This window comes from Saccopteryx leptura, chromosome 1, assembly GCF_036850995.1.
Source record: "Saccopteryx leptura isolate mSacLep1 chromosome 1, mSacLep1_pri_phased_curated, whole genome shotgun sequence".
NCBI classification, from domain to species: Eukaryota; Metazoa; Chordata; class Mammalia; order Chiroptera; family Emballonuridae; genus Saccopteryx; species Saccopteryx leptura.
Window position 1 is genome coordinate 50,520,914 of NC_089503.1, and position 10,269 is coordinate 50,531,182.

The window sequence follows — 10,269 nt, forward strand, 5'->3', positions numbered from 1 at the left end:
CCAGGTCGACGCTTTAACCACTGCGCCACCACAGGTCAGGCTTGACTTTAACTTTCCGCAATACGCACTGGACTCTTCAGTGTGGCTGTCAGGAGCTCCCTGGCCTGTATCACATCCCACCAATCCCTGTAGAAAGGGACTGGTTATTCTCCCTCTGCCCTGAGGAGGGACTCTGGCCTGGCTTGGGTTGGGGGCTGACCCCAGTACCACCACTGGTTGAGCTGCGAAGAAAACTGATTAGCTCTCTTGATTCAAGTGTCTGCTCCCAGACCACTCAGCTATGTCGTGAGGACACACAGTACAGACCTGCCAGTTGGGCATCCACCCCAAGTAACAAGGAGACGTTCCAGGATGGAAGGAAGTATTAGAATATTCTAGTTAGAATTATAGTTAGAGAATTGGAGTTAAAATATGGGCAGCCACCCCTAGCAGGATCATGATCATTGCATTGCTAAGTAAGCATTTATCTTTCTTTTTAAGATTTTATTTATTGATTTTAGAGAGAGGGGAGAGATAGAGGAAGAGGATGGAGAAGTGGGAAGCATCAACTCAGAGTAGTTGCTTCCTACATGTGCTTTGACTGGGCAAGCCCAGGTATTCGAACCTGCAGCCAGGCCAACGCTTTATGCCATAGCGCCACCACAGGTCCGGCAAGTAAGCATTTTTCAGTCCTCCTCAAAACAGACAAACCACCTTAGCCTTTTGCCTGGGCCGATTCATGTTCAAATGCCCATGGGCAAACGGCCGAGCTCTCTCTCCTTGTTCATGGGCACACAGCTGAACCCTCTCTCCCTGTGCACGGGCACACGGCCGAGCCCTCTCTCCCTGTGCACGGGCACACGGCCGAGCCCTCTCTCCCTGTGCACGGGCACACGGCCGAGCCCTCTCCCCTTGTGCACGGGCACACGGCCGAGCCCTCTCCCCTTGTGCACGGGCACACGGCCGAGCCCTCTCTTCCTACACCTGAGCACACGGCTGAGCCCTCTCTCCCTGTGCACGGGCACACGGCCGAGCCCTCTCTCCCTGTGCACGGGCACACGGCTGAGCCCTCTCTCCCTGTGCACGGGCACACGGCTGAGCCCTCTCTTCCTACACCTGAGCACACGGCTGAGCCCTCTCCCCTTGTGCACGGGCACACAGCTGAGCCCTCTCCCCTTGTGCACGGGCACACGGCCGAGCCCTCTCCCCTTGTGCACGGACACACGGCCGAGCCCTCTCTCCCTGTGCACGGGCACACGGCCGAGCCCTCTCTCCTTGTGCACGGGGACACGGCCGAGCCCTCTCTCCCTGTGCACGGGCACACGGCCGAGCCCTCTCTCCCTGTGCACGGGGACACGGCCGAGCCCTCTCTCCCTGTGCACGGGCACACGGCCGAGCCCTCTCCCCCTGTGCACGGGCACACGGCTGAGCCCTCTCTCCTTGTGCACGGGCACACGGCCGAGCCCTCTCCCCCTGTGCACGGGCACACGGCTGAGCCCTCTCTCCTTGTGCACGGACACACGGCTGAGCCCTCTCTTCCTACACCTGAGCACACGGCCAAGCCCTCTCTCCTTGTGCACGGGCACACGGCTGAGCCCTCTCTCCTTGCCCTGCATCCCACTCTGGCCCCTCAGCTGCCCTCCTTCTGCTGCACCTCTAGGTACTTACTCACTTTTAAGTTGCCTGTTCCTACTCACAAGCTGCCTTCTGTTTTCCCCTCCCTCTCACCCTCCCATCTCTCTTCTTTTTTTATTATGCCCAAAGGGCAGCCTTGAAATCGCAGCCTTGAGAAGGGAAAGTGCATGCAGATATAAACCCACATGTGCCCCAGTTTTGCATAAGAAGCTTGGTGGTTGAGGAAGGATTTCCTTCCAAGACAAGGTGCGGAAGAAAGGGTGAGGGAAAGGGGCATTCATGATACAGACTTCCCAAATGGGTCTGCACTGCTCCCTGGGTGAAGCCAGGGTGTTCTCTGGCCCCCAGATGTATGAGCTCATGCATGAACAAGTGTGGCACAGTAACCACACACGGCTGACAACCAGTGAAGCCAGAGATTGTGTGTAAGTCCCACCTCTTCCTCCCCATCCAAGCCAAGGTCCATGCCTTCTACCTCTGGTTTGCAATTGAATTTGGTTTGTTCACTGACCCTTGTTGCTCTCTAAGCTTTTGCTCTTATTTACCCTTTGGCCATTTTGGTTAGGATCTCTCCAATTTCGGCTTTTATTTTTATTAATTTATTTTTGTGTGTGTGAGAGAGAAAGAGAGACAAAGAGAGGAACAGATAGGGACAGACAGGAAGGGAGAGAGATGAGAAGCATCAATTCTTTGTTGCAGCACCTTAGATGCTCATTGATTGCTTTCTCATATGTGCCTTCACCGGAGGCTACAAGCCAGTGACCTTGGGCTCAAGCTGGTGAGCCTTGCTCAAACCAGATGAGCTGGTGCTCACGCCGGTGACCTTGGGGTTTCGAACCTGGGTCCTCTGTATCCCAGTCCAACGCTCTATCTACTGTGCCACCACCTGGTCAGGTTCCAATTTCAGCTTTTAAACAGAAACTCCCAAGCAAGCCTGCTTGGCCAGCACTCCAGCCAAGCTCACAACAGCAATACCATGGAGGTTCAACAGCAAAGATGCATAAAACTTTAGATGGAAGAGGCAGCTAGATTCTTCCTGGTCTTTTCTGGGTATTGACAAGAAAGAAAGAAAGAGTAGTAGCTGTCCCTGACAAAGGGGGAGAGAAGATTAGCTCCAAAGTACAGCCCTACCCTTTACCACCAGCTCCCAGTCCTGGGGCCACTCAGCATTTACGGACCAGGAGAGAGGAAGGGGCATGGGGGGTGGCAATGCCCCAGGCTCAGGCACAAGAGCCAGACACAGAGGAGGCAGCACTAGAAACACTGGGATAGAAGGATGGTACAGGGGCCTGACCAGGCGGTGGTGCAGTGGATAGAGCATTGGACTGGGATGCAGAGGACCCAGGTTTGAGACCCTGAGGTCGCCAGCTTGAGCACGGGCTCATCTGGTTTGAGCAAAGCTCACCAGCTTGGACCCAAGGTCGCTGGCTCGAGTAAGGGGTTACTCAGTCTGCTGAAGGCCCACAGTCAAGGCATATATGAGAAAGCAATCAATGAGCAACTAAGGTGTCACAACGAAAAACTGATGATTGATGCTTCTCATCTCTCTCTGTTCCTGTCTGTCCCTATCTATCCCTCTCTCTGACTCTCTCTGTTTCTCTAAAAAAAAGTAAAGAAAGAAAAATAAAGAAAAGAAAAAGAAAGACGGTACAGGGAACAGAAGGGACAGTGCCTAGAACTGGCCTGCTAAAGGAGGACAGTGCTATGGTAGGAGCAGATTCTCTGGCCGCCGACAGCAGAAGATGAGGCTTGGAAGAGGCCAAAGTTGCAGTGGTAATAGCAGTTCTTTCTTCTTTTCCTCCCAGAGTTGTTGTGACTCATATTCCTTTGATTGACGAAGCCTAGGACCTCTTACATACTTGTCTTTCATTTATTCACTCATCATTATTTTTAACTTTTCTCTGAACAAGAATAAACAAAAATGCTCAGCAATTTATTGCATAATTGAAACTCAGAAATGGAAAACAAACCTGGCAAAGTGAAACTGGGTTCCCAATATCATTGTGCAAAACTAGCTCATGTCCTCTACTCTAACACACACGAAGTAAGTACTCTCACCGTCCTAATAATCCCAGATACTTTTTTCTGGGGGACGGGGAGGAGGCAACGAATCTTCTCTGTATCATTCCAATTTTAGTATATGAGCTGCTGAAGTGAGCACTGCATACACTTTTATTTCTCTGTGCCTTGTTCATGCTAATCCCTCTACCTAGGAAACTTTACCCATTTGGCAAACACTCACTCATCTGCTAAGATCTTGATAAAGTGTCACCTCTCCTGGGAACAGCAACATCCACCCCTCTAGCCACTGGATTAATTTATCATTTGGTCTCCACAGTTACCTAAGCATGCCCTAAAAGAGCACTTATTATCATATATAGTTAGTTGTTTCTGATACCACTGTGTAATTGTGTGCAATGGAGAGGGTATATTTGTGTCTCACTACCTAGCACGAGCTAGAAACCCCTAGCACAGTACAGGTTCTCAAAATACATATTGACTGAAAAAATGAATTTAGAAATGGAATCAACAAAGTAAACGTGTGTAATTCCACTCTATACTTCAGTTCATTCAATGTTGGAGCCAGGAATCTATCTGGGAAGCACATGGTGTAATTACGTTTTCTACCTTCCCCAATTCAGTATTCCCTCCACCCTTCAGATTGAAGAAGCTTAAAATACCACCTTTTCCCAAATTAATTTGTCCAATACAAATTCAAGACTCTTCACTGGTTTTTATCTCCAGCTTCTTTAAGAATAGCGTCTTTGAGGCCCTGGCCAGTTGGCTCAGTGGTAGAGCGTTGGCCTGGCGTGCAGAAGTCCCGGGTTCGATTCCCGGCCAGGGCACACAGGAGAAGCGCCCATCTGCTTCTCCACCCCTCCCCCTCTCCTTCCTCTCTGTCTCTCTCTTCCCCTCCCGCAGCCAAGGCTCCATTGGAGCAAAAAGTTGGCCTGGGTACTGAGGATGGCTCCATGGCCTCTGCCCCAGGCGCTAGAGTGGCTCTGGTCGCAACAGAGCGATGCCCTGGAAGGGCAGAGCATCGCCCCCTGGTGGGCAGAGCGTCAGCCCCTGGTGGGCGTGCCGGGTGGATCCCGGTCGGGCGCATGCGGGAGTCTGTCTCTCCCCGTTTCCAGCTTCAGAAAAAAAAAAAAAAAAAGAATAGCGTCTTTGACAGAGTAATAGTGTGAGGAAAACAAACTGCACGTTCTTGTCCAAATCGTCTGGATGCTTAAGTCTCTTTTATTATTAATGGAACTGTGTAGTCTCTAATCCTGTTCTGCAGAGGTCAAATCTACCAGCAGAATTTTTTTTTTTTTTTACAGGGACAGAGAGAGAGTCAGAGGGATAGATAGGGACAGACAGACAGGAACGGAGAGAGATGAGAAGCATCAATCATCAGTTTCTCGTTGCGACACCTTAGTTGTTCATTGATTGCTTTCTCATATGTGCCTTGACCGGGGGCCTTCAGCAGACCCGAGTGACCCTTGCTCAGCGAGCTTAGGTCCGAGCTGGTGAGCTTTTTTTTTGCTCAACCCAGATGAGCTCGTGCTCAAGCTGGCGACCTCGGGGTCTCGAACCTGGGTCTTCCACATCCCAGTCCAACACTCTATCCACTGCGCCACCGCCTGGTCAGGCTACCAACAGAATTCTTTCTGGAACTGCTGTGTGTGGTGTTTTGCACAAAGTAATTACCAGAAAATCGATGCTATGATCATATGTAACCAGGAAAAAGAGATAAGGCAGGAGATGCTGGGGATTCTTTTTTTTTTTTTTTACAGGGACAGAGAATCAGAGAGAGGGATAGATAGAGACAGAGAGGAATGGAGAGAGATGAGAAGCATCTATCATTGGTTTTTCGTTGCAACACCTTAGTTGTTCATTGATTGCTTTCTCATATGTGCCTTGACCGTGGGGCTACAGCAGACTGAGTAACCCCTTGCTCAAGCCAGCGACCTTGGGTCCAAGCTGGTCAGCTTTGCTCAAACCAGATGAGCCTGTGCTCAAGCTGGCGACCTCGAGGTCTCGAACCTGGGTCTTCCTCATCCCAGTCCGACCCTCTATCCACTGCGCCACCGCCCGGTCAGGCGCTGGGGAATCTTGGCACAGGAGCACCGACAAAGGGATTAATCTAGGAAGCCTAGGATCTTTGGCATACATTTCTCCTCATACAAGATCTAGAATATTTAATTCATGGCTGGCAGTTTAAAGAAATATGTTACACTAGAAACTCACCTCAGCATAGCTTAGACCAAAAAAGAATATATATATATATAGTCATGAAAACAAACGGAATTGGCTTCAGGGGCTGATAACACGGTCAGATCATGCTCTTTTTTCTCAATTCTGATACGGTGTTGATTCGTTCTCTTCTCATAGGCAGGCTTTTCCCAAGCAGTGCAAAGCTTGGCTTTCTCACCTTCACTAACAATTGGAGAATCTGCAGTTTCCAAGAAAAACTTCATTTGGCCCAGCCCAGATCATATAGGTGCCCCTGTGTTCAAGAGAGTGGTTCCTCCTCATTACCAGAAATTGGGGAGAGCATATAGGCATGATCAATCTTTGCAAGGCAGGTGACTTGCCCAATTTGTATTAACTGCATGTTAATAATTATTCACTTATTTTTATTCAGTGAGAGGGAGGGAGGCAGAGAGACAGACTCCCACATGTGCCCCAACTGAGATCCACCCAGCAAGCCCACTAGGCAGTGATGCTCTGCCCATCTGGGGTGTTGATCTGTTGCTCAGCAACTGAGCTCTTCTTAGCGCCTGAAGTGAGGCCATGAAGCCATCATTAGTGCCTGGGGGCCAACTTGCTTCAATAGAGCCATGGCTGCAGAAAATAAAGAGAAAGAAGCAAGAGGGGGAGGGGTGGTGAAGCAGATGAATGCCTCTCCTGTGTGCCCTGACTGAGAATCGAACCTGGGGCATCCACATGCCAGGCCAATGCTCTACCACTGAGCCAACCAGCCAGGGCTTAGATATTTTTAAGTTAATTTTTCTGATTACAAAGTAAAAACTTGTGTAAAATGTAGAAAATTCAGAAAAGGAATAGAAAATATCCTATAATCCTACCAGTCAAATGACAGCCACTGTTAGCCTTCTTTGTTAGCCTCTTCAAAATATTTATTAAGCATATAAAACTAAACAATATGAACTATGATATAAATGTTCCTTTGAGGTATTTTTCTTCATGGGTTGGACTGGCTGAGGTTTCTTAGACTCTTAGTTCAATGAAGTTTGGACAAAACATGCCATCTTTCCCTGGTAAATCTTCCTAGAGTATACACAGATATTCTTCCTCACTCCAGATACCTTTGAACTGCATTGAAAATTAGTGTCATCTGCCACAAAGGAAAGAAAAGTTCGATGATGTTCAGATGAATGCCTCTCCAAGTTTTAAAAAGCTAAATATCGGGAGAGGGACAGTTCCATGTCTGACTTTTCCATTTTGATAAAAATCTATTTTGCTGAGCTTCTGAGAAATTTCTAACAATACAACCAGGTTTGCAGGAGAAACTTCTATATCCACACTCACTCTGCAATGTCAATCAGTTTCAGTGATGCTTTTTACAGTTATACAAATGTCTTCAAAATACTGAAAGAGGCAGTTTCCTCCAAATTCCTAGTTCCAGGCTTCACTTACAATTTTCACAATATCCAAAACACTTCCAAAATCCCTTTTTGATCCATCCTTTTTCTTGATTGTTTTGACCTTTAAAATTTTCACAAATAGAAACACCTTAAGGATGCAACAACTTATTTGATCTGTTGGCTAAAGTCAGTGAGATGCTCTGTGGAGATAAATGGAGAGGAAGAAAAACTAATGTCAGGATGCTGCTGCTTAAGAATTAGGAGACAGCTTGAAGCATTACCCAAACCCAGCTGTTAACAATTTTTTTAAATGTCATTATTCCTTGACCTCTGGAACAAAGTAAAGTGAAAATCAAAGTTTAAAGATTGGTTCTTCAAAAGACATTAGTTCATTAATTAAAGTTCATTAATTAGTTCCTTATTTTGCCTTGGATTCTTGGCAAAATTAGGTAAGGCAACAGTTTTAATGTACAGTCAACTGTTATGTGACCCCTTTTATCCAACCGCATAGCCAATATTTACACAGTTTCTTCCTTACTAATGTTAACTTTCCAAAAATGTTTTACCAATGTTGAATTTTTTGTCTCAAACTTAATAGGCTTCTGCATTTTAATTAAAATTTTCAGAAAATTCAATGCTTCAGTATTAGAACTTACAGATTTCACCAGATGTTATGGTAACAAATTCTCAGTTACTAAATCAATGGCTCTTTAAAGTGCAGTGATCTCATATCATGAAATCCATATGCCCTCATTTTCATTCACAGGGGTCCTAATTTAGACACTCCTCTTAACCTGAGAGTACAACAGTGGCTTTAAAACAAGTCTAAATAAAATTTCCCAAATCCAATTTCTTATCTACCACCAGCATCTTCCCAAGGCATGTAACTAACTGTCCTTTGAGCCATCGTTCAACATTGCAGAATCCCTCCATCATTGCACTCATCACACTTTGTTTTTCCGCGGGTCTCCTCTATTTCATCTGGAGCCCCTGATGGGCAAAGCCAATTTCTTACTGGTCTTTGATCTACCAATTAGCACACAGAAGACACTCAATCTAAGAATCCTGTGTTAGATATGAGCCCAACTCTCATATCAGCTTTCAGATGGCTTAAGAATTTCCTTTGAAAACAAGACAGTTTTCTACTTAATCTTTTTAAACAATGTGAAAAGTACTTCAAATTTTGATGAAAAATAATACCTGTTTTCTTTGAAGCTAGCACACAAGGAAAAATGAACCTTAATGACTTAAAATGATCCTATGAACACCAATTCATCATACTTTTTAGCTTTCTTCAGTGGCTACTGGAAATGTTACCTGCTTTTTAAGTTTTGTCACCCACACCTGTCAACTTTTATATCTAATTTACCTGTCTACAACCAATTCTTCTCACACCTCAAAACTGTGTTTTTAACAAGCCATCTAGAAAGCTAAAATAATAAAGCTTGTTAGAAATGTTTATGGCAGAAAGAGGCCCTAATCAAGAGAAATTATATACCCATGTTCAGAAACCACAGGGTTTTTCGACATCCATTTTATCTGTGCAAAGTTCTTCATTGCTTACTCTGGTTTTGATGTCAGAAAAATGTCACACAGAATTAGCACCATTTATCACTTAAATTTGCACTATTAAAATCCAGCCTTGTTTAGTGAATTAAAACCCTCCCCATTAAATTTTTTTTCTTCTTTTCCAAGTGAGAGGAAGGGGAGGGACTCCCATATGCACCCAAATCTGAGATCCACCAGCAACCCCCATCTGGGGCCATGCTCTCAACTGAGTTTAGCACCTGAGACAGAGGCTCCGCAGAACCACCCTTAGTGCCTGCAGCTGATGCACCTTAACCAGTCAAGCCATGGCTGAGGGAGAGAGAAAAGGGGGAGAAGGGGTGAAGCAGATGGTCACTTCTCCTGTATGCCCTGACCAGGAATCAAACCTGGGACATTTACATGCCAGGCCTACACTTTTATCACCGAGACAAGACAAGGGCACCTATTTAAATTTATAAAAGGGGGGGGAATTCTCCTGCCTGACAAGCAGTGACAGTGAATAAAGTGTTAACTGGGAATGCCTGAGCAGGGGATTCACCCACACAAGCCCAAAGCTCTCCAGCTTGAGCAAAGGAACACTGGCTCAGGAAAGAAGCATCAATGCACAACTAAAGAGAAAGCAACTGCGAATTGATGCTCCTACTCTCCCTTGCCATCTCTCTCAAAAATTAAAAACAAAAAATCTCCCCACTTAAAAGCTCTCTTCTGTGATTCAGTTCACATTAGAAAGTTATGAATACGCCTTGCCTGTTTGATCTGGAATGCTAAGGTTGCTGATTCGAAACCCTGGGCTTGCTGAGACAAAGCATATATGACAAGCAATCAATGAACAACTAGGGAAGCATCTATGAGTTGATACATGCTCCCCTGCGTTTCTCTCACTGTACAATCAATAAAATCTCAAAAAAAAGGTTATGAGTACAGCAGACAGATGAGTTGTGGAATCAGGCACCTGAAACCTATACAATTATGTTAACTGGTGTCACCCTAATAAAAAGCTGAGTCATGTTATATTCACTTAAAAATCTAAAGCTACTTTAGCCTGACCAGGCAGTGGCGCAGTGGCTAGAGCGTCGGACTGGGATGTGGAAGGACTCAGGTTTGAGACCCCGGGGTTGCCAGCTTGAGCGCGGGCTCATCTGGCTTGAGCAAAAAGCTCACTAGCATGGACCCAAGGTCACTGGCTCGAGCAAGGGGTCACTCGGCCTGCTGAAGGCCGTCGGTCATGGCACATATGAGAAAGCAATCAATGAACAACTACGGTGTCGCAACGAAAAACTGATGATTGATGCTTCTCATCTCTCTCCGTTCCTGTCTGTCCCTATCTATCCCTCTATCTGTCTCTATTTTACAGAGACAGATCTCTGTAAAAAAAAAAAAAAAAAAAAATCTAAAGCTATTTTAAACTATGTTGCTATATTTCTAGTAGATCAAAAGTATAATATGCATGTGACATAAAATAGTAAATAATTTATAATAAATTAATATTCAAGATTGAGGTGTAAATTTTTTCTTA